This window comes from Calonectris borealis, chromosome Z, assembly GCF_964195595.1.
Source record: "Calonectris borealis chromosome Z, bCalBor7.hap1.2, whole genome shotgun sequence".
Classification (NCBI taxonomy): Eukaryota; Metazoa; Chordata; class Aves; order Procellariiformes; family Procellariidae; genus Calonectris; species Calonectris borealis.
In genome coordinates this window covers 8744641-8769261 of record NC_134352.1, presented here as the reverse complement: position 1 = coordinate 8769261, position 24621 = coordinate 8744641, and positions in this window count along the sequence as shown.

Here is a 24621-nt window from a genome sequence, read left to right as displayed (position 1 = left end):
AGTCCATGCTTCTTGTCCCTAAATATAATGAAGGGGTGGGGGCCACCTGCTTCCATAGATTTAGAGTTCAGTCAGAAGTTCCCTTGAGATGTCTGTAGGGAAGATGCCAATTAACTATAATCTTCCAAAACATAATCCCTTACAGCCCATAATTCCGTTCCAGTTTTCCTCATAAATTCTCCTTGTTTAGAAACATTTTTCTTTTTCCCCTCTTTTCCTAAAACTGCTTCTGTTTTCACGGACACCCATTGAATTTAGATGACATCATTTAACAAAATATTGGTTTGGCAGGTAAGTGTAACAATCGGATAAAAACCTACGACTGCTACAGCATTTTCATTATCCTTTTACACCAGGAAAAATGATGATCAATGCCTGGTAAATAATATTGTTACTTATAGACCTTTATAGGTCTTTATCTGGGTGATGAAATGCCTACACTTTAACACCAAATAGCTCTGCTACTTTGGGAAAGAAGAAATATGATGTATAAAAGGAGAATAAGAACAAAAGGAAATAAATTATGTGAACTTATTAAAACATCAAAGCAGTCTTTCCCAAGCTTTTCCCATCAAACAAGTTGTTTCTAGACTGTCTTTAAAGGAATGAAATCTCAAGTAATTTAAAAAATCTGAGTGCCAATAATTGTGTCACAGGTTATGTGTCACGTACCATAAACCCATTTTTATTCAAGAATACTTGTTTGCTTTTCTATTTCCAGTGAAGAACGGATAAAGACATACTGGTTCTGATTTTCACTCATGTTCTTATACCAAGGATAAGCATCATTACATAAAGATTTGTGAGGCATTTTTCATTATATATACTGAAAAAAAGTTGTATACCAAGGTCTGAAGATCTGAAGCATTCAAAAACATTATGCAAGCAGAGATCTACTCATCTATAAAGAAAAACCTGTGTCTATATGATGTGTATAGATCGTTTTAATGGAGTTAATGCATCACATACTAAGATTTAATGGTAAATTTGACCCTGTATCTTAATTTCATAATAAATGTTTTTAATGTTATAACATCAGTATAGTGTGCAATAATTTGAGACAAGGCTAGCTATATTGCTAACTTGTAAGTTAAATAATTTATGTGTTAATTACAGGGATGTATGTTGCTATATGGAAGCTGTAGCTATACCATATCACCTATTTCTAAATAACACAACTTCATTTTAAACCTTGTTAATTATAGAAATGGTTTTGAAAAAGTTGCTTACAGCAATAATAACATAATTTCATACATTATTTTCATATATTTGCCACTAACCTAAGAACCATTTTTCAAAAAAATACATATATTTTAATTTTGCCCAGACTTCCAAGATGTGGAGAAAATGCAATGCATAATGCCACTCTTACGCTTCCCAGTCATTTTTAGGAGGAACCCTTGCACATGTTGTCAAATGGAGTTGTGTTTTGTAGGTAAAGTCATCTACTAGAAATTAAGTTCAGATTAATAGGTAATTTCTTAAAGACTCCCCAGATAGCTCACTCTTAAGGATGCCACATGACTTAAAGCTCATTTAAATCTTTCTTACTACATTGTGTTTCTGTAAATTCCTCCATTTAGAGAGAATTTACTAAGTGAAAAATGTGAAAAGAGAACATCAGGATACTGTCAGTATCCTACCCTCTTCAGGAAGAAAAATATCTATTAGTGAAGTATCTTATATTCCCATTTATTTATTTGGAGGCAAAATCAAGCTTTGAAGTTTCTTGCTGTTTTGTATGTTAGAAATATCCACCTCCTCTTTCTCAAGACATTATAAAGCCACTATTTATGAAATAGGAAAAGTTTAAAGTCTACATAACAAATCACTTCATTAGAGCCATGTAATTAACTTGCCTTGAGAGATTCCGGTAAAAGTGGCATGTTCTCAGTAATTAGTAACAGTGAGAGGATGTTAGAAGATAGAAAATCACTAAAATCCTGGTATAGCACTATAATCTACTTTCCTTCTTCTAGTCAAGTTAATAAAAGCCACAATACAGGTTTAATACTTCAAAATGTGTTTCATTTTCTATCAATAAAGAAATGGGGCAGCTAAACTCTATTGAAACAAATGAAATAGATAAAAAAAGTTCCTTCTTTACATTTTCAGTAAAATCATGTAGCCATTCGCAGAGGAACAGTCACTTCCATTGAAGGTATTCACTGCTGGAGCTTTCCCTTTTCCTTTCTAAACTAGAGGTCTTTAAAACATTTCTACTTGGTATCAATCCCCATTGGGATAAATCGCATTACCTGCGCCTATTTAGTTTTGTAAACATATTCAGATACTCCTCCAGCTTGTTAAGGCGTACATCACCTTTTTATATCAGGTGCAGAGTTCTTGATATGCTTTTTCTTGGTTTGTAAATTCTATACTGTGACTCAGTTACAGGCTGCCTATAATCCCTTCAGCAATCCATATGTTCATCCTTTTTAATATCATCCTGTTCTTTTTCTTCACAGTTTCAATAAGTTTGTGATACTAACAATGACATAGTCTGAATCCTAATGTGGATGTCCTCTTGACAAATATCATTACTAGAAATTGATCTTTTGAGTCAAAAGACTGATAAAATATTCATGTGTGCATAGGTATGTGTATATAGTGTACATACACACGGCTATGAAAATTATATATAAAAGAGTCAAAAGCAATAGAAGAACATTATTCCCCTCTATTCAACACGTGTGAGACCATATCTGCAGTTCTGTGTCCAATTTTGGAATCACCCAGACTTTGACAAATTGGGGTGAGTCCAGCCAAGGGCTACAAAGTTGGTTGCAGGGCTGTGTAGCATATAACAAGACGGGACAGCTGAGGGGTTTTTTGTGTGGAAAAAAGAGAAAGCTAAGGGGGGAATCAATTGGTATATTCAGCTCCTCATGAGCTCAATTTCTTTTCTGAGTGTCTGTCCTGGTTTCAGCTGGGATAGAGTTAATTTTCTTCCTACTAGCTGGTATAGTGTTGTGTTTTGGATTTAGTATGAGAAAAATGTTGATAACCCACTGATGTTTTAATTGTTGCTAAGTAGTGTTTATATAGTCAAGGACTTTTCAGCTTCCCATGCTCTGCCAGGTGCACAAGAAACTGGGAGAGAGCATAGCCAGGACAGCTAACCCAACTGGCCAATATGATATCCAATACTATGTGATGTCGTGCTCAGCATATAAACTGGGGGGGAGTTGGCCAGGGGGCAGCAATCGCTGCTCGGGGACTGATGGGCATCCATCAGTGGGTGATGAGGAATTGCATCGTGCAGCACTTGCTTTGTATATTCTATTACTATTACTATTACTATTACTATTACTATTACTATTACTATTATTATTCCTGCTACTACTAGTAGTAATATTTTACTAATATTTTACTTTTTTTTTTTTTAATTTTAAACTGTCTTTATCTCAACCCACAAGTTTTCTCACTTTTACTCTCCTGATTCTTTCCCTCATCCCACCGGAGAAGGCAAGGGAGCAAGCGGCTCTGTGGTGTTTAGTTGCTGGCTAGGTTTAAACCACGACCATGTCTTACCTGAGACTCTGTGGGCTTGCTTCACTGTGGGGAAAGAAGTAAATGGTGCCCAGACATCCAGAAAACACTGAGAAAAATAAATGTCACTTCAAATGGCAGTTTCTCTCTCTAAATGGCCAAGAAGGAGAACCCAGGGAATTACGGGCCAGACAGCTTCCCATCAACCCTAGTCCTGTTCAGCATCTTCATTAGTGGCCTGGATGATGGGGCAGAGCGTACCCTTAGAAAGTTTGCTGATGACACAAAACTGGGAGGAGTGGCTGATCTCACATGAGGTTTGTGCTGCCATCCAGAGGGTCCTTGACAGGCTGGAGAAAGGGGCCAACAGGAACCTCCTGCACCTGGGGAGGAACAACCCTAGGCACCAATAAATTTTGGGTCCCACTTGGCTGGAAAGCAGCTTTGCAGAAAAGGACCTGGGGATCTTGGTAGACCTGCCTTTGCTGCAAAGAAGGTTAACGGTATCCCAGGTTGCAATAGGCAAAGTATTGCCAGCAGGTCGAGGGAGGTGATCCTTCCCCTCTGCTCAGCACTGGTGAGGCCACATCTGGAGTCCTGTGTCCAGTCCTGGGCTCCCCAGTACAAGAGAGACATGGACATACTGGAGAGAGTCCAGGAAAGGGCCACAAGGATGATGAAGGGACTGGAGCATCTCTGCTGTGAGGAAAAACTGAGAGAGCTGGGGCTGTTTAGACTCGAGATGAGAAAGCTGAAGAGATGAGATAAGGGGGGATCTTATCAATGATATAAATACCTGAAGGGAAGGTGCAAAGAAGATTGAGCCTAGCTCTTTTCAGTGGTGTCCAGTGACAGGACAAGAGGCAGTGGGCACAAACTGAAACACAGATGGTTCCATCTGAACAGGAGAAAACACTTTTTCACTGTAAGGGTGACCAAGCACTGGCACAGATTGTTTTACTATCTCTTTAGAGATAGTAAAAAACTGTCTGGACACAGTTTTGGGCAACCTGCTCTAGGTGTCCCTGCTTGAGTATGGGTTTTGGACCAGATGACCTCCAGAGGTACCTTCTAATGTCAAGCATTTTGTGATTCTGTGATTGTACATCAGGTCCATATTTACATAGGGTGAGAACCAACTATATGTCAGGTACTAAGTGAGACAGAAGTCCTGAGAGTAAGCAGTCTTGGATGAAACCACTAAGGGCTAGCATAACATGCACACACACCCCAGAGCAGAATTAAGGTCACCCAGGCAAGTTTAATTCTGATATTTAGTACATCTTAAATGATCAACTTAGCATTCAAAATTGCTAAAGAAAATGAGAATAGTGTTTCTGAATCGCATTACTGTATTTCCCTCCCATCTTTGTTCACTGGTGGGGTTTAGACCATTCAGTCTACATTACAGACCTTTGTTCATTGAGCTTAGGAAGTAACGGTCAGCATCTGTGCTATGTCAGTATCACTTAGCCTGTGAGGGTAATGGAGAGCAAACACAGTGCCAGGCAATGTTGTGCAGTAAGACCCAAAGCATTCTTTACTATTGAAGCCATGCAGAAGTTTGAAATGAGTTGACACTATGTATCCCCTGAGGAGAAGAGGAGGAAAGACAGACTGTCAGTAGGTTTCACAAGGTCTGACTAAAAGGAAAAGAAACCAATAGAAACATCTCTATGTTCAGTTTGGTTCAGTTGCCTCTATAGCAGGAAAATGAGTCTCTAATGATTACAGTCTCCACCACAACTGGAGCCAGTACATTTGGATACTACCTGACAGTTTCTCTGTTTTTTTTTCAAGAGATCCCTTGCTTGATGAGGGGAAAACAAAATAATCAAGAGTTTTGTTCCTGAATCTAGAAAAAAAATCACACATATAAATATTTTCTCTGTACTGAGGCATAACAGGAACCACACCATTTTCAGTCTACCTAATTTACCTAGATTTTAAAAAATGAACTTTTCTAGGCATTTTGGATGGCTACACACAATTTTCTAGCATAATATCCAAACATTTTTAAGTATTACTATCTGCTCAACTAATTAATCTTTTTCCAGTGATGAAGTGGAAGCAAGTGACATAGTGATGGGCTGGTGATTCATGTCTAGGTTGAGACATACCATCAGGATGCTGGACTATAATGTAGAGATCAAAAAAAAAGCAACTCTTTTAAGAGTTGCCTCATGCATTCTATCCAGCTGTTAAGTACTCCCCCTTTCAGTTTACCAGTTATAGGAAATCATTATAATAATGGTGTCCAACTGCTAGATAGACCCAAGATAGGAAATGACTAACATGATAATACACTATTAAAATTCATAGAATTGGCAAGATATTGAATGATTAACATTTCTTCCCTCATTCACAAGATCACAAAGGGAAGTTAAAACTCATTCTTTGGAAAGGTTTTGATTGTTAAATCCAATCTTATTCATATCACACTTTAAGCACTTATTTTTTTATTTCAGAAATGGATTTCAGTGACAATTATATGATGCAGTAAGGGAATAAATACGACACCCCTCCAGCTGTAAATTGACAGTTCAGCATTCAATAATCTAAGAGAGAAATGAAAACAGAAAGTGTAATGATCTTATCAGACAAGTCAAGTGTTAAATGAAATGAAAGCGCTGGTTTTTCATGCTTCCTTCTCCCATTTTGACTGCATCAAATTCAGAGAACACTGTTTTTTCCTCAGCTTCAATAAAAGTCAAAAGATACAACATTTCTAAGTTTCATAGAAACCCAACAGTCCAAGGGCCACAAATTGACCAGAGCCAGGGAGACTAATCCATATTAGTCTCTGCTCTTTCTGTTCCCAAGGCAAGAGAGACAGTTGAAAAGACCAGCAAAGACTACAAGAAGTTATGAGCTGAATGGGTGAGCCAGTAGTGCCGGAATGTCCTCATGCCAGTGGGATATCCATGAACTTTAAAGAGAATATAATCTCGTGGCTGTCTAGAGCATCATTCCCATTCTGGGCCCATAAAGACCTCGAAATATAACATTACCAAGATCATTTGCTAGTCATTTTCCCATGTGATGCTATGCAATTGAAATAGGAGCATAACAAATTGCTTCAATAAACCTATCAGGTTTCATACAATATTTATGATTTTGGCTTACACTCACAGGGACCATATGGAATGGGCAACACAGAAATGAAAGTCTCTTTTTTTGGCTCCGAAGTTCCATAGGCTCTATAAAGCATATAAAGTATGAGAAAGCATTCATAAACAATTTATGTATCATCCTAGGAACCCGATTTTAAAAAACAGTGACATGAAAGAAGAACTTTGTTGTTCTCATATTCTTCATTGATGTTTTCATCGAATTAAATATCTCGCAGGTGCTTTCCCAAAAAAGAATGTTATAATAGGTCTGTTCTATGTCTGAAGAATGTCCTCCATATGTCATTATATTGACTTATACATAAGGCCAGACTCCTTTAAAATCACTGTTAAACATACAGAGAGATGCCATTCTTTCTTTGACATTGTTATTATATTATGCAACTCTGCAGCACTTTATTGATAGACAGGCTGAGACATAAATTCAAAAGCAGGGTGGCTGTCAGTTGGTGCATGAATATCTCTAATAACACAACATCCATGTAGTTGGGTCAAATAAGAAAGCACAAAAGGAAAATAATTACAGGAGGATTCCAGTACTGCGACAGGAGTTGATAAATCAGTTTCAAAGGCTTTCCTTTATTCTTAATAGAATGTTTGGGAATTGAATAACGCTTGGTCTTCTCTGTCTGCAGGCTTCCTGTCTGTTTAATGCACACTAACAATTAATGAGTCTCTCAGTACACTGTTTAAGGAATCCAGATAGAAGCAGTCCATGTCTACAGACATCTGAGACTGAGATTCCGACCCTGAACTGCAAGGGTCAGAAGAGACAGTGTCTGTGACGAACCAGGAAAGATTTGAAAACAGTTTCAAAGCAGGGGCAAATACGCTAAGATTAGATGTCTCTTTGCAGAATGTAAGTGCAATATAGATGTTACTGAACAAAGCTCTTTGACCTATGCCATGGCAGATCAGTTAAATGACTGAAGAGTCTCTCTGGACGACACCTATTTAAAGACCAATCTACACCACCCACAGAGGGAAAAAGGAATCTGGCTGTAAGACAAAGAAATATAATAAAAATCATGAGGTATTTAGTCATGTGATTGATGTAATGCACTGCCATTTCCTCAGGTCATTCATGTCTACAGTGTAGCAGTAACCATTATGTTCAATAAAAATTACCTCAATGAGCTTCAATCCAGGATATATCACTTTCTTTGTGTCCCTGTTAGGCACAACAGAAAGCCTAACAACCCCCAGTCAGAAACCCTACACATAATTGGGTTTGCCATTACACTTCCTGTGCATTATACAATTTCTGATGCATCTGTCACCTTCAACAGTTTATTTTTACCAAGTGGGAGGTTTGCTACTGGTACGTCTTTAGGTGAGTCTCCAGTGAGTGCCCACATATCAGACATTAGAAATGAACCATTTTTTACCCTCTGAGAAAATGCATGCAGCTGAAGAAGCATCCTTTGTGCTCTGCTGCAGATAACCTGCTCATCAAAGACGAGTCCACTCCAGATCTGACAGCCATGAAGCAGTTAAGCAGTGAAGGACATTGAAAGTGCTATGAGAGAAAGTTCTAGGCATTATATGTGCTGTCCTTGAACAAATAAGTATATGTGTTTCCAAAAGGTTGTGGGGGTTTTTGTGTTGTTTTTGGGTTTTGGTTTTGGTTTTGTTTTGTGTACCCCTGTCCTGGTTTTGGCTGGGATAGGGTTAAATTTCTTCCTAGTGCTGTGTTTTGGATTTAGTATGAGGAGAATGTTGATAACACACTGATGTTTTCAGTTGTTGCCAAGTACCTTCAAGGACAGCTCCCATGCTCTGCCAGGTGCACAAGATGGGAAGGAACATAGCCAGGACAGCTGTCCCATCTGGCCAATGGGGTATTCCATACCATGTGATGTCATGCTCAGTATATGAATGGTAGGCATGGAAGTACCGACGGCTACTTGGTTATTGGTCAGCGTGGGTGGTGAGCAATTGCATTGTGCATCACTCATTTTGTATATTCTATCATTATCATTATCATTTTCCCTTTTCTGTTCTATTAAACTGTCTTTATCTCAACCCACAAGTTTTTTTCACTCTTATCCTTCCGATTCTCTCCCCGTTCCACTGGGGGCCGGGGGGAGGGTGGTGAGCGAGCAGCTGTGTGGTATTTGGCTGCCTGCTAAGTTAAAGGACCACAAACCCTAAAATACAATTGTAAAGCTTGTTTCAGAGGAGGAAACTTCTGTGATGGCAGGAGGTCTCTGAAGCCTGTATCACTGTATTTGTGTAAAATGGATGAAGTCTTTCTATAGCAGTAAGGGATCTCTTGCACTGCTTTGGTTGCAGTGAACTGTCAATCTTTAGAGTAAGAGAGAAAATAAAAAATCCTCCACAGGAAATAAGTTAGAGCTAACTAGCTGAAAAACAACCAATTCTCTCCAGTTTTCATTTCAGCAATTCTTAGTCCTAGAAAGCCATAGCAGGAAGCAACAAGGCACGTGACATTTGAGAAAATAGTGTCCTCCTCTTATGAGGTGATGAAACTTCCTAAAATAACACCTACCTTCTGCAGTGTAGCATTCTGACAGCTTGGGTGTATCGCATGCAACACTTATAATAAAAAAGCAGAAATTATGTAGAAGAAGTTTCTGTATGTAAATGAAATACTGTTTACTTTCCCTTGTTTCTCAAGAGTAAGTGGAGAAGCTAGCCTACCACAGCTGCTTTTTCTTCCCATATCTGTCATCCACCTTCAAAATTATTTACAAGCAGGCTTAAGCTTTACAAATAGGGAAAGATACTGTAAAACTCTTTTCCACCCTTAAAATAAAAATATTATGCTTCCAAAGCTATAAACAAAGTCAAGAATATTGTCAAGAGTAAAGAAGCAATAGTTTCCTTCCCCCCAGTAGATGTCATTTTTAAAAAGGCTTTATGTCAGTTTCTGATAAGAAACTCAAAGAAAATTTGACAGTAAACACCACCATTGTTTTATTTTGTGAAGTCCTATTGAAATCTTAACAGTACAAAGTGCTATTCACTTTGATTCAAACATATTCGGTAACCAAATCTCTACTAGTAGTAAGAAGTGCCCAGCTCTCGTTCTTTAGTGCTTTGATGTCTGTCTTTAATGAGACTCAAATTACCAAGCACCTTGCATCTTCCAGGACAGGCTTTTCTGCCTTGACTCATACTTTGTCTTGTTCACGTGCCATTCCCTTTTTTATTGGGTTTTTTTTCAGAGACCCAGAGTGAACTTTCCCCAGACAGAAGGCAAACTCCTTCTGTCATCAATGAGCTTAAACTCCCTGTACCACAAGCGTCATATGGGCCTTGGCATTAGAAAAATACTGTATCCAACTCCATGGCCAACTTTTCATATGTGGTTAAATTTAATGTTAATTCTAAAAGCAGTGATAGCATGTGGCATGTCTACTAACCTTACAAGATAAAATTCCACCACACTCAGAAGTTAACATATTTTCTGATTGACTGCTATTCAAAAGTGTTTTCTAGCTTGGCTGGAGTTTATGAGCAACAATTAATGGATTCCCTGGCCAATCAGTTTAATGGTTTTAATTGAAGGAGAAAATTAAGTTCAAGCATGAATAAGCACGGATACCACCTGACTTAGCACAGTTATGTAAGGGAAGCAGTTATCTGAAAAAAGCTCAAAGCATAGCAATGGCAAAGAATAAGAAAAATATTCTGGTGATAATTTATGGAATGTAAAACAGAGTGGCATTTTAGACAGCAACACAGTAGTTACTAGAAGATTGGCCACGGACGATAACACGGTGCAGGAGAGATTGAGCAGACATTTGAGGCTGAAGAAGAGCTGAAGTTCAAGAACTTTAAGTGAAAAGAAAACAAAAAGGGAACAGATTATACCAACTCTGTCACCTCCACGCCCTCCAAAAGGACAGTGAAAAATCATCTGATAGATGAAAACTTTAAATAAACGTATATACCATATGGTGCACAACTATTTACAAACACATCAAAAGGAAAATGCAATAAAAGTATGCAACAACATGTAGGCATCTTCTCTTAGAAATGTGCACGTACAGCATGTTTTCAGCATCCTTTAATCACTGCCAAAAGAAAGAAAATGAGGAATATATGAAGTGCAACCCCTTTCTACAGTGAGAAGAATTCCTGCAGAATGCATTTCATAGCATGGATGCACAAATATTTTTTGAACATATTGCTTGAATACCTAGTGGACTCTAAAATGTTAAGGTATTGTAGGTATCAAAATTAAAGAAGTGTCAAAACAGAGAAGTGAAAGACACATACAATGTGAACTTAATGAGGGATTTAACAGTGAATGAAGTTCATCGATTTCAGATGGACATTGGCCAGATTTCCAGGAGTATAACAGGTGTCCATTAGTATATGGATTTTGGGGATAGGGAGTTCTGAAGTGTCTAAAAAGTGTGCAAATGGTAACGATGCCTTACTCTGACCTCATTGGGGAAGAGAGACATGATTCCCTCAAAAAACTCATGAGCCAGTTTCAGGGAAAAGGAATAGCTGCGATGACTGAAGCTCTCACAAACGCATCATAAGATGAATGGGTGTTAAGTTGTATCTCCCAGTCAAAACTTAGTACATATTCACCAAAATATGCTTTGGAGAACCATAAAGCTCTTACGAACCTGGAATGCATTTCAGAAATTTTGTCTCGGCTTTACCTATCAAAGGAAAGAATAAACACAAGTTTTATTAACATTTCCTCATCCTGAATACATGTAGGTCTGAAGCATTTTTGTCTGAGAGTGTTTTTATTGCCTTTCCTGAACACCATCAAAAATAAAGATGAAAAACAACTCCTTGGATTGTATTATCTTGCTCCATTGAGCCTCACTTAACTCAGTAAGATCATAGTGGAGCTTGCTGTTTCAATGTTTAAGCTCTTTTGTCAATCAAACTATCACAAACAACATTTTAGATACATGGAGTAAAATGTATGGATCACAGTTTTTAGACTATCCTTTGCCTGTTCACAGTCTTCTTCAGCTGTGGAAAACTAGTAACTCAATATTTATATGGCATTTTCATGATCAGTCATGTCTGTAGAAATGTTAACTAAAACTTACTGCTTTCTACAGGTTTTTCCTTAGCAAAGCAAGAAACCCCAATAAGATAATATTTTGATCTCCACAGAGAAAGTTAATTTAATATAAAGGTAGGTGTAGTTGAAGCACTTCAGTATACTCTCATAAATACAGCTTATTGCATTTCTCAGCCACTTCAGTTTAATATCAACATTCTTCCTTTGCACATAAAATTTAACCCAAAGCTTTCCAATGGGCACAAGTCAAAAGTGAAGGAGCCCTATATGTTACTGTCAAAATGTTATGTACCTTTTTCAGCTCCACAGTTTCTCCCTCTGCTCCTGACCCCACTTTAAAAAAGCATTTCTAAACGGCCATGAAGAAGGGTGTCAGGGAAGGGGCCAACTGCAACGCAAGGGCTGGTGAGCCAGGGGCCGTGTTTTGGCTGGTGTGAGCAGCGAGCTCCCCAGTAAGGAGTCAGGATGAAAAGCAGCAATCCCATCAGGATTAGGGCCAGAGAGAGTAATCAGGGTCAGGCACAGTCCAGTAACAAGGCAGTCAGAGGTCAAGTCAGCCCAGCCAGCAGGTCTGGGTTAAGGTGAGAGCTGGATGCCCACACATCTACTTACACAGCTGTGATGTAGCATAGGCAGGGACCTGCCTCAGGTTAAGAAGGGTTTCCAGGGGAGAGGGTCTGGCATAAAAACAAAATCAGGAAAGAAAGTTCAGTTTTCTTTCCAGAGATAATATTATGTTCTTACTTAAAATCTTAATAATGAAGTTACTTTTGTTTCCATTTTCTAAAACAAAAAATAACTTTTAAAAATAGGCAAATTTTAAGACACAGGAAGCTTCACAGTCTTGGCTTAAGCTGCTGCAACAAGAGAGCAGTTATAGTCATCTTCTTGGGTGCTGAATATTGACAATGCTGTTGCAGAGATCTCTTTGACCAGCCAATAACAGATGCCCATGGAAGACTGTAATAACAGGGAAGAAGTGGAAGTGATGTTTCCGGTTGAAGGGTTGGAGTCCTAAGGAACTTGGATAGCCAAATCCCTACATATTTATTTCAAGAATTTGTACGCCTCATCCTTATTGGGTCATCATTGTAATTCCATTCCTACTACCTCATGGTTACCAATAATTTATGTGATTGTGGAAAAGAACAATGGCATAGCACCATTTGGAAACTCTGCCAACTATATTACTTCCACTCTTATTTCTGAAAGCAGTAATAAAATATAGACTCTGATTTAGAAGTACTGCAATGTTTCATATTTTGCAAATATGTCTAAAGGAGAAGGGAAATGTGTAAATTAATTTTTATCTCTACAGTTGAAATTAAGTTTTTCAATTAACAAAAGTTGCCAACTAAGGACCATACTCATTACCATAAAATCCCTAAAATGTGATCTTGACTATGCTTGAAATATCTTTTTAATTTAACTTTGCATATGTTGTGAAGAATGAGTTGCTGAATTAATAACAACTAAGATTTGTCTGATTGCTTGCAATTGATTTCTAGCCTGATAGATACTTTTGTACTTTAGTGGTTTGTGGTAAAAATAATTTCTGCCATTCACTTTTTTCCTGTGGTCTGTGTAAGAATCTGTGATTGTACTTTCATAAGTATTTTCAAACAGATATGTTTTGTGCTGAGTTTCAAAAAGAAAGTGTCTGCTGATGCAAGTACAACATCCCGATCTGATGGCAATTACTATTGTTAAGCACCCTTCTCAAAGCAACCAAAAGCAAAGACTCTTACCCTGAAGACTAAGCAGCAAGCAAAGCCTTTTGAGACCTTCCTTTTGTACTTCCAGAAAATTGGTTTTAAGGCTAACATGAGAATTGTAAGACTGTAAGGAAAATAAACATTTTATTTCTTTAAAATTAAAAACAATGCAAAATTATTTGGGAACCATGGTCTGCTATGGGAAAACACCCCGTTAATTACCCCTCTTATCGTGACCAGCAGCCATTTACTATTTGTGTATTGCAATGTGGAAAAGCATGTTGTTGCTATACTTGGGACAGAAGAAGACCAGGCATACATCACCAGCATTTGCTAAGAGCAGTCCTGTCTTAATCACAACCAGGTGGACACAAGCCTCAAATGGACACAAGGATTATTCAGCTGTGTAACCTTTCCGTGGAAAGGATCCTGAGGAGCTGAGGAAATAGAGGTCAGTCATCAGATCCATGTGTAGCTGCTTTCTCCTCTTCAACTGAATATATGTCAATGACAACTTTTCCACTCACTCTGAAGGGTTTCCAAGTTGCTCGTTTTGATTCACTGGGCTGTAAATCAACCCTACGGTAATTTTAGACCTTCTTTTTAGCTCTCCATGCAATTATAATGGCTCATTATAATAGAGATTAGGTATTGTAGCAAGATTTAGCAGCACGAAAACTAGGAAGACCCAATACTACGCTGACATCAGCTTTCAATCTCTGAGTAATAAAATAAGAAATCATTACTATGTAGGATATGTACACTCAATTTTGATTTCTTATCTTATTCAATTTTAAGGGTGTTCACACTCAAAAAAATCTTAATGTTTTAGTTTTATGAGCCTGATATATCATCTGTTTACTCTTTTCTCATCTGCATTTTCCTATCAAGAAATTTGAATGTAGAGTAGATAGTCTCATGAATGATAAGCCTCAGAGCCACTTGCCTTGCATTTCAGTTTCTTTCCTATCTCTCTGAGCTAAATTTACATAACCCCTGAAATCAAGGTGAGCTTTAGCTTTTACATTTTTATGGCTTCCAAATTGCATGGCTAATGGCCACCTCTGCGTGAGCAGTTTAGTTTACCCAATTAATAGTAATGTGAACAGCCAAATGTTCATTTTACTCTGTTCCACATAATTGTAACAAATTAGGCAAGCTAAAAAAAAAAAAAAAAAGAAAAATTGTTATTAAGAGTCAGGACCTGCTTCTTATGAAGAAGTAAAATCTTGTCAATAACTTGTGTCCTTAAACTTACTCTCTGCTTCTGCATGCTCATAAATCTAATACATTATTTTCCTCATCCCCAAAGAGCTGCAATATTCTTATATTCTTTCTATACAAGTTCCAGTCCTATTGCTAACTGTCAGTAAACCTTCACTTTTGCATTCTCCCCTCTCCCTTCCAATATTTTATCTATATGTCGTGGTTTAACCTGGCAGGCAGCCAAATACCACACAGCCGCTCGCTCACTTCCCCCGCCCCCAGTGAGACGGGAAGAGAATCAGAAGGGTAAGAGTGAGAAAAACTCGTGGGTTGAGATAAAGACAGCTTAATAGAACAGAAAAGGGAAAATAATCATAATAATGATAGAATATACAAAATGAGTGATGCACAATGCAATGGCTCACCACCCGCGCTGACCGATAACCAAGTAGCGATCAGCACTTCCTGGATCACGCCTACCCTTCATATACTGAGCATGACGTCACATGGTATGGAATACCCCATTGGCCAGCTGGGCTGGCTGTCCTGATTATGTTCCCTCCCATCTTGTGTACCTAGCTCAGTCAGTAGGCACGGGAGCTGTCCTTGGACTAGGAGGGCACTTAGCAACAACTGAAAACATCAGTGTGTTATCAACATTCTCCTCATACTAAATCCAAAACACAGCACTAGGAAGAAATTTAACCCTATCCCAGCCGAAACCAGGACACTGTAGTTTCCCTCACCACAGCACAGAAAAAAATTAAAAAATCAGGAATCTGTCATGACTTTTCTTGTAAATGTCCACATTAAACCCAGACTGCTTCTGTCAATTTATTTCTTTGCTCCACAGCTCTCCTTTCTTCCAGTAGCATACCGTTGTCTTGCTGACTACTTGTTCATCACAACAGCCTACAAAATATAGACCATTACCTCTGCTTTCTCTTTCCACATCCTTTGAAACATTCACTACAAACAGGAGAGAGTTTGGGGTGGGTGGGGAGAGGAGTTCCTCGGAGACTTTACCTGCATTATTTCGAGCTTCTGTAGGAACTAATTCAGCATGTTCTACTTTGCAACAAAACTCCATTGAGACTAGAATAAAATAATATCCAATTTCTATTAATGCATATATTCATTAAGATTAATACACTCAGGCATGCAGTGATGTTTTAACTGCTTTATTATAACTTTTCAGTGATGTCACCTGACCTTCCCAGATTAAATGGTCCTAGGCAATGAAGCAGACGGTATCTAGCACAATAGATCTGATGAACTCCACTGAGAGATATCTCAGTACAGACAACAAACATGACTCTTTTATCTCCATTTCAGGTTGAAGCAGTTTGACAGTGCCTGGCCACCAAAGGTCATCAAATTAATGTACAGATCTCAATATGGGCATGAAGGCTGGCCAGCAGGAAATAGACATTCAATAGTCAATAAAAACAGGCAAAGGCAGCCTGGAAAAAGAGGAATTTGGTCTTGTGCCTCTTTGTGTAGTTTGTGTCCGGGAAAATTTGGTTATATAACAGATTATTTTTCTGTGTTACATGGCAATAAGAAGTATCAGATACCCAAAGTTTATCTAGCCACTTGGAAGTAAATGCTCTAAATGCAATATATATATCTACATGTAGAGGAACATATTTATTTTTCAAGTGCTGCAATGACCTCAGGGAAGTGAAGACAGATGCTTTCTTTTCTTGGATGGTACATTGCTTATATAGAAAGGGAATTACTGCAATACTATCGAAACGTCATTTTCTTAAAAACACTTGAAAAGCTGTACAAGATTTAATGGTTTTTTTTTCTTGTTCTTTTTTTTTTCCTCCCCCTTCCTAAAACCTTAGGTCCCAAAGACACAAAATTATCACATTGCCTGTCATTGGAGAAAGAACAGATAAAACACATTCCCAGACTTGCAATTGTAGAGAAGAGCTCATGATCATGATACATTTAGATTCCAGAGTCAAAAGGCAAATTAAATTGTTTGACTTTAATATCAGCCTGATGATTATTTTTTTTTTAATCAGCCTGAGTTGGCAAAAGTGCTGAGGGAAGCCAGAATCTGCAAGTTCCACCTTTATTAGTGAGTGTTTAGCACACAAGAAAAATGAAGCATAAACTGGAAGCTGTCCAACACTTTTTAACTGTGCATCAAACACTTTGATAGGAACATAAATGGGTTCAAATCAGCTACAGCTGCTGAAGAGAAGGATGCTAGTGGTTGAATATCTTTTGGCTCTCAGCCCTAAGGATATATTTTCTGCTGTAGTTGTCAGTTGCATGGGAAATAGATATGGGTAGCAGGTAAACAACTTCTAGATGATTGCTGTTTTAGAGACAAACCTCAAGCACAGCTGCATTTGGCAACATCGGACCAGGCTGAATTCAGAGTGGAAGTTTTGATGATGCTCCATAGATTATTCTTCAAGAATTTACAGAAAAGGATATGCAGTCTGTAAGAACTTCCTACAAACAATATGATGAATTAAAGTAATGCAGTTCTTTGAAAGGTACTATAACAACAAAAAAAACAGAGGCTGAGTTATTGACCAAATGTTTCTAAATTGTACTATATAACTTGCACAACTTTCATCGTTGCTGCCGAGTTGTAAAGAGACAGCTACCAAATACCTAGAACAGAAGTTGACACAGGAGCTACTCGTGAAAGCTGACTCCTGCATATACAAAATGATAAAGAAAGGGGACTTGGAGTAAGACACTGTTGCATCTGGTTGGCCATTGGCTCATTCTGCAAGACAGTTTGGTTAAGCATGTATTACATGTAAACTGAGACAGTCTTTTTTTTTTTTTTTGGTCATCTTCAGTCAGGTGATTAGATTGTTTGACAACATTATACAGAAATCTATGGATGCTATTTATTACATCCTCTTATGACTTTTAAGGCCTTCATACTGGGAAGTACGTGGGCTTGAGCTTTAGCAATTTTTCATTCCTGTAACTGGGAGCTTATTGAAAATACAAATCTTGGCTAGTTATATCAAGAAATATAAAAAGGAAATAGCTCTGGTAACAGCACAATGTAAGATGTGAAGCATGTCATAACATATTAATTTACCATTTACAGCATTCTTAGTTACTTATTTCCTCTTTCGGAGCTGTTCAGATGTGAGTAGGGCATTTCTGAATGGATGTAATTTATGCTGACTTCATCAGATTTTCCTTTGGCCTGTGTCTTCTAACTCTACATTGACTTGAATCACACCACCCCTCCATCCTTACCTACCATCTCACTTCGACTTTCACTGTATCAGAAAGTACCTTCTTCCTTCCCCAAAATAAACTCAGATTAGACCAGCCTGCACCAGACTGTAAATAGAATCATAGAATCATAGAATCATACAGGTTGGAAAAGACCTCTAAGATCATCGTGTCCAACCGTCAACCCAACACCACCATGCCCACTACACCATGTCCCTAAGGGCCTCATCTACACGTCTTTTAAATACTTCCAGGGATGGTGACTCCACCACTTCCCTGGGCAGCCTGTTCCAAGGCCTGACCACTCTTTCAGTAAAGAAATTTTTCCTAATGTCCAATCTAAACCTCCCTTGGCGCAACTTGAGGCCATTTCCTCTTGTCCTATCGCTAGTTACTTGGGAGAAGAGACCAACACCCACCTGGCTACAACCTCCCTTCAGGTAGTTGTAGAGCGCGATGAGGTCTCCCCTCAGCCTCCTCTTCTCCAGGCTAAACAACCCCAGTTCCCTCAGCCGCTCCTCATCAGACTTGTGCTCCAGGCCCTTCACCAGCTTCGTTGCCCTCCTCTGGACGCGCTCCAGCACCTCCATGTCCTTCTTGTAGTGAGGGGCCCAAAACTGAACACAGTATTCGAGGTGCGGCCTCACCAGTGCCCAGTACAGGGGCACGATCACCTCCCTGCTCCTGCTGGCCACACTATTTCTGATACAGGCCAGGATGCCGTTGGCCTTCTTGGCCACCTGAGCACACTGCCGGCTCATGTTCAGCCAGCTGTCAACCAGCACCCCCAGGTCCTTTTCCTCTGGGCAGCTTTCCAGCCACTCTTCCCCAAGCCTGTAGCGTTGCCTGGGGTTGTTGTGGCCCAAGTGCAGGACCCGGCACTTGGCCTTGTTGAATCTCATACAGTTGGCCTCGGCCCATCGATCCAGCCTGTCCAGGTCCCTCTGCAGAGCCTTCCTACCCTCCAGCAGATCAACACTCCCACCCAGCTTGGTGTCGTCTGCAAACTTACTGAGGGAGCACTCGATCCCCTCGTCCAGATCATTGATAAAGATATTGAACAGGACCGGCCCCAGTACTGAGCCCTGGGGAACACCGCTCGTGACCGGCCGCCAACTGGATTTAACGCCGTTCACCACAACTCTCTGGGCTCGGCCATCCAGCCAGTTTTTTACCCAGCGAAGAGTGCACCTGTCTAGGCCGTGAGCCGCCAGCTTCTCTAGGAGAATGCTGTGGGAGACAGTGTCAAAGGCCTTACTGAAGTCCAAGTAGACCACATCCACTGCCTTTCCCTCATCCACTAGGCGGGTCACCTGGTCATAGAAGGAGATCAGGTTGGTCAAGCAGGACCTGCCTTCCATGAACCCGTGCTGGCTGGGCCTGATCCCCTAGTTGTCCCGGACATGGCTCGTGAGCGCCCTCAAAATGAACCGCTCCATGATCTTCCCCGGCATCGAGGTCAGGCTGACCGGCCTGTAGTTCCCCGGATCCTCCCTCCGGCCCTTCTTGTAGATGGGAGTCACATTGGCAAGCCTCCAGTCGTCCGGGACCTCCCCAGTTAACCAGGACTGCTGGTAAATGATGGAGAGCGGCTCGGCAAGCTCCTCCGCCAGCTCCCTCAGTACCCTCGGGTGGATCCCATCCGGCCCCATAGACTTGTAAACGTCCAGGTGGCATAGCAGGTCATGAACTTCATCCTCTTGAATTATGGGGGGTTTATCCTGCTCGTCGTCCCTGTCTTCCAGCTCAGGGGGCTGAGTACCCTGAGGATAACCACTCTGACTACTAAAGACTGAGGCAAAGTAGGCGTTGAGTACCTCAGCCTTTTCCTCGTCCTTGGTGGCAACGTTCCCCCCCGCATCCAATAGAGGATGGAGATTCTCCTTGGCTCTCCTTTTGTCATTAACATACTTATAAAAGCATTTTTTGTTGTCTCTCATGACAGTGGCCAGGTTGAGTTCTAGCCGGGCTTTTGCCTTTCTAATTTCCTCTCTGCACGACCTAACGCGATCCCTGTACTCTTCCTGAGTTGCCTGACCCTTCCTCCACAAGTGATAAACTCTCCTTTTTTCCCTGAGTCCCAGCCAGAGCTCCCCGTTCAGCCAGGCCGGTCGTCTTCCCCGCCCGTTCTTCTTTCGACACATGGGGACAGCCCGCTCCTGCGCCTTTAAGACTTCCTTCTTGAAGAACGTCCAGCCTTCCTGGACCCCTTTGCCCTTCAGGACTGTCTCCCAAGGGACCCTCTCGACCAGTGTCCTGAGCAGGCCAAAGTCCGCCCGCCGGAAGTCCATGGTAGCGGTTTTGCTGGCCCCCCTCTTTACTTCACCAAGTATCGAAAATTCTACCATTTCATGGTCGCTAAGCCCAAGCCGGCCTCCGACCACCACATCTCCCACCAGCCCTTCTCTGTTCGTGAACAGCAGGTCAAGCGAGGCATCTCCCCTGGTGGGCTCGCTCACCAGCTGCGTCAGGAAGTTATCTTCCACACACTCCAGGAACCTCCTCGACTGTTTCCTCTCTGCCGTGTGGTATTTCCAGCAGACATCCGGAAAGTTGAAGTCCCCCACGAGAACAAGGGCTAGCGACTGGGAGACTTCTGCCAGCCTCTGGTAGAATATTTCGTCTGCCTCCTCTTCCTGGCCAGGTGGTCTATAACAGACCCCCAGCAGGATATCTGCCTTGTTGGCCTTCCCCCTCATCCTTACCCACAAGCACTCGACCTCGTCATCACTACCATCGAGCTCTAGACAGTCGAAGCATTCCCTAACATACAGGGCTACTCCACCGCCTCTCCTTCCTCGCCTGTCCCTTCTGAAAAGCTTATAGCCATCCATTGCAGCACTCCAATCGTGCGACTCATCCCACCATGTTTCCGTGATGGCGACTAAGTCATAGCTACTCCGCTGCACAATGGCTTCCAGCTCCTCCTGTTTGCCGCCCATGCTGCGTGCGTTGGTATAGATGCACTTCAGCTGGGCTGCCGATTTCTCCCCCGACAATGGCGTGCGGTCCCTAGGCTCTTCTCTAGAGAGCCTGGTTTTATCCCCGTCCCCCTTCGAATCTAGTTTAAAGCCCTCTCGATGAGCCCGGCCAACTCACACGCGAGAATCCTTTTCCCCCTGCGTGACAGCTGAACTCCGTCCGTCGCCAGCAGGCCTGGTGCCGTGTAAACCTCCCCGTGGTCAAAGAAGCCAAAATTCTGTCGATGGCACCAGCCCCTGAGCCACGTGTTGATCCGATGAGTTTTCCTGTTCCTTTCGGTGTTCTGCCCTGCCACTAAAGGGATCGAAGAAAAGACTACCTGTGCTCCCGATCCTCCTACCAGTCGCCCCAGCGCCCTGAAGTCCCTTTTGATCCCTTTGGGACTTCTCTCTGCAACCTCCTCATTGCCAGCCTGTATAACCAGTAGTGGGTAGTAATCGGAGGCCTGCACGAGACTAGGGAGTTTCCTAGTAATGTCCTTCACCCGGGCCCCAGGGAGGCAGCAGACTTCCCTGTGGGATGGGTCCGGCCGACAAATTGGGCCCTCGGTCCCCCTCAGAAGGGAATCACCAATGACAATTACCCTCCTTTTTTTCTTAGCGGAGGCAGTCGTAATTTGTGGGGCTGGCTGCCTCGCCTCGGGCAACCCCCTGGATGGGCCTTCATCTTCGTCCTCGTTCGTCTGGCCCTCAAGTTCCAGAGCCCCGTATCTGTTGTGTAGGGGCAGCTGGGAAGGTTGAGGCGAAGAAGGCCGGCCAGGGGTTCGCCTGGCACCCCGAGCAGGGACCTGTGTCCATTCCCCTCCGTCGCCTGGGTCTCCTCCTTCCGCCTGGTGGCAAGAGGGCAGGGGTTCCTCCGCTTCTTGCGGAGCCTCCGTGTGCTGCCCTTGCCTCAAGGACGGCAGGGTGCGGCTCCACCAATCTATCTCCCTCTCGCACTCCCTGATGCTCCTTAACCTCTCCACTTCCTCCTTCAGCTCTGCCACCAGGCTGAGCAGATCATCCACCTGGTCGCAACGCACACAGGCGTCGTCTCTGCTGCCCTCCTGTACAAGGGACAACCTCAGGCACTCCCTGCAGCCGGAGACCTGGACAGATGTGTGTTTGCGTAGGGGCTCCATCTGGGTAGCCACGTTTCTCCTGGCGATGGCTTTCGGCCGAGTGGATACCATGGCCAGGTCCTCTTCTGGCAGGGCGACGACCACGAGCTGAGCTGGCCTCTGGAGCCTGGAGGGGGGCTGCGCCCTGCTCGCACGCCCTGCCGGCGCAAACTGCCGCGCCACGCCCTTCTGACGCGCCACGCCCTGTTTGCCCGCCCTGTTCGCCGCGCTCCGGGTCGCTCGCGCTCCCTGGGGGCTGCTCTTGTACCTGAGGGGGTTCGGCCGCCGTCCCTCCTGGCCCCGCCCACGCTGAGTCAGAGCTGCCGCTCGTCAGGAGCTCGCTCCTCCGGCTCGGGGGAGGGGGGCTGGGGCGCCCTCTCGCTCCCCTGCGCTGTTGCCTTCGCGGTTTTCGCCGCGGTTTCGCCGCTTCAGGAAGGGTCCCCCGGCGCGATCCTCCGCTCCAGAGCCCTTCGCCTCGGTGGCTTCGAAATATAAGTCCCTGCCTCAAAACGTAGTGCTTACGGGTCATTTTAAATCACTGGTGTAATATATGTATCAATATATTACAAATTTATGTGCCTAAAAGTTAAAAATTCTATGTTGCTAAATAGCAACATAGAAATAGCTATGTTGCTAAAGCCTGGGCCTACAAAAGAAAAGAATCAGCCTCCAAGGATCTGCATGCTGGAAGATGATCCCTATTTCTTCCCAAAATGATTATTGGTTTGCTCTCCCCTCTTCATTGTGTTCAGGTAAAAAAAGAAAAAATCTGATGTTAGTTTGTGGCTGTTTTTTAAAGATTATCCTCCATGTCTAATAGTCACAATATTATTTTTCGAATCCAGTCTAGTAATTCTTAAAATGTATACAGCTGGTATCTGAAAAACTGGAATCTTTTAATAAACAGAAAGAAAAAAAGATTATTACCTTGAAGACATTAATAGGAATAACAGCTCAGGGACCATGATACTACTTCTACCATTTAAGGAGAAATTGCAGTAATTAGCTGGGTCCAGTGGGTTTCTGTATAGTACCCTATTTATCTAGGTCAATGGTGCTTGTCTGACTTCCACATTTGTAGGCCATTTACTACTACATTCATTAGGGCATATGACCCAACTGAGGATGGTTAGCGATTTGTTATTCAGGAAGAAGACATAATTGAAGCTGCTGGTTATGACAAAATAGCCATTATTTCCATTAGTGCTTCAGTTCTAGCATGTCTGAGTTGAAAATGTATTTTAGAACCACAAAGATGATAGAGAGGTGGGAACATCTGGCATATGAGGAGAGACTGAGAGATCTGGAATTGTTCAGTCTGGAGAAGAGATGGCTCAGGGGGGATCTTATCCAAATGTACAAATACCTGATTGAGGGTATTAAAGAAGATAAAGCGAGATGCTTCTCAGTGTTACCCAGTGACAGGATCAGGGACAATAGGCACAAATTAATATGCAAGAAATTCCATTTAAACATAAGAAAAAAATCTTTTTCCACTGAGAGCATCATTGAATATTGAAACAGGATGCCCACAGAGGTTGTGGAGTCTCTGTCCTCAGAGACATTAAAAACCTGACTGGACACGGTCCTGGGCAACCCACTCCAGTTAACAGTGTTTGTGCAGGCGGGTCAGTGCCTGCCAGCCTCAACCATGCTGTGATTCTATGAAAATGACTTAATTTCCAGTTATCACCAAGGAGACGGATGGAGAAGAAAAGGAAGAAAAGAGAGAAAAGGAGAAAGGAAAAAAGAGAGAGAGAATGAATGAACAAAGGAAGGAAGAAAAGAAGTAAAGAAGGTTAAAAAAAAAAAGGAAAAATCGAAACAGAACACGGTAGTCACTCAAATTGGAAAACACGTTTGCATGACCATCCCGTCATAAGGATGGGCTCGTTTCTTGCTTTATGTACCTCTTTAGCAGCTCTATATTGAATCCTACAATCTATGGTTGCAGACAAAATATTAAAAAGTGAGAGAGAGAACAACGATGTGACTGTTGTCCTTTAAGCCCTTCGCACAGATTCATGAGTGATCTATGAAAAGATCAGGACCAGAGAGACCTCCTCTCCATTGGCATGTTTGAATGTTTGTACTTGTAGCTTCTTCAAGAGGTGAGCAGTTTTAGTTAGAAGCTTGTGGTTATGCTTGCTCTTTACAGATGGGATTGCTAAGTTCATGAGAAGACATTGTTGTATTCAAAGCCCTTTCCCATGCTTATTCCCAAGTTCTGGTAACATCTAGTCAATCCCTGGCACGTTCAGGTGTTTGCCTGTCAGGAGGTAAAGTAAAAGTTTTCCTATCTGGAATATTTGGGTCAGAAATTTCTGCAGCAAAAGCAACAGAAAATTAATTGTGAAAATTAATTGATCTCACAGATCTCACAGAACTATGCATTTCATCTCTTGACATCTTATAAATGTCACCCTTATAAGTTTAGAACAGAGGAATTCATAAACCTGTTATTATGAGCGCTGAACAGGGAGTTCAGTACATCTGGTCTTATTCTGAGCTCATAGTTATTGAACAGAACAAATAGTTTTAATTTCTCTGAAGGTTTTGTATCAGCCTAATTACCAAAGCAATCTGTTTGGCTTTTCCAGCTGCAGTGAAAACAGAGCTCTCAAATAGCTTGGGGTTGGTCTTCTCCAGTTCTCTTCAGGCCAAAACAAGACCCGCTTACTCATTAAGGACTGCCTTTCTCTGGAAATGTTATGACTGTATTGATTTTTCTATGCATATATA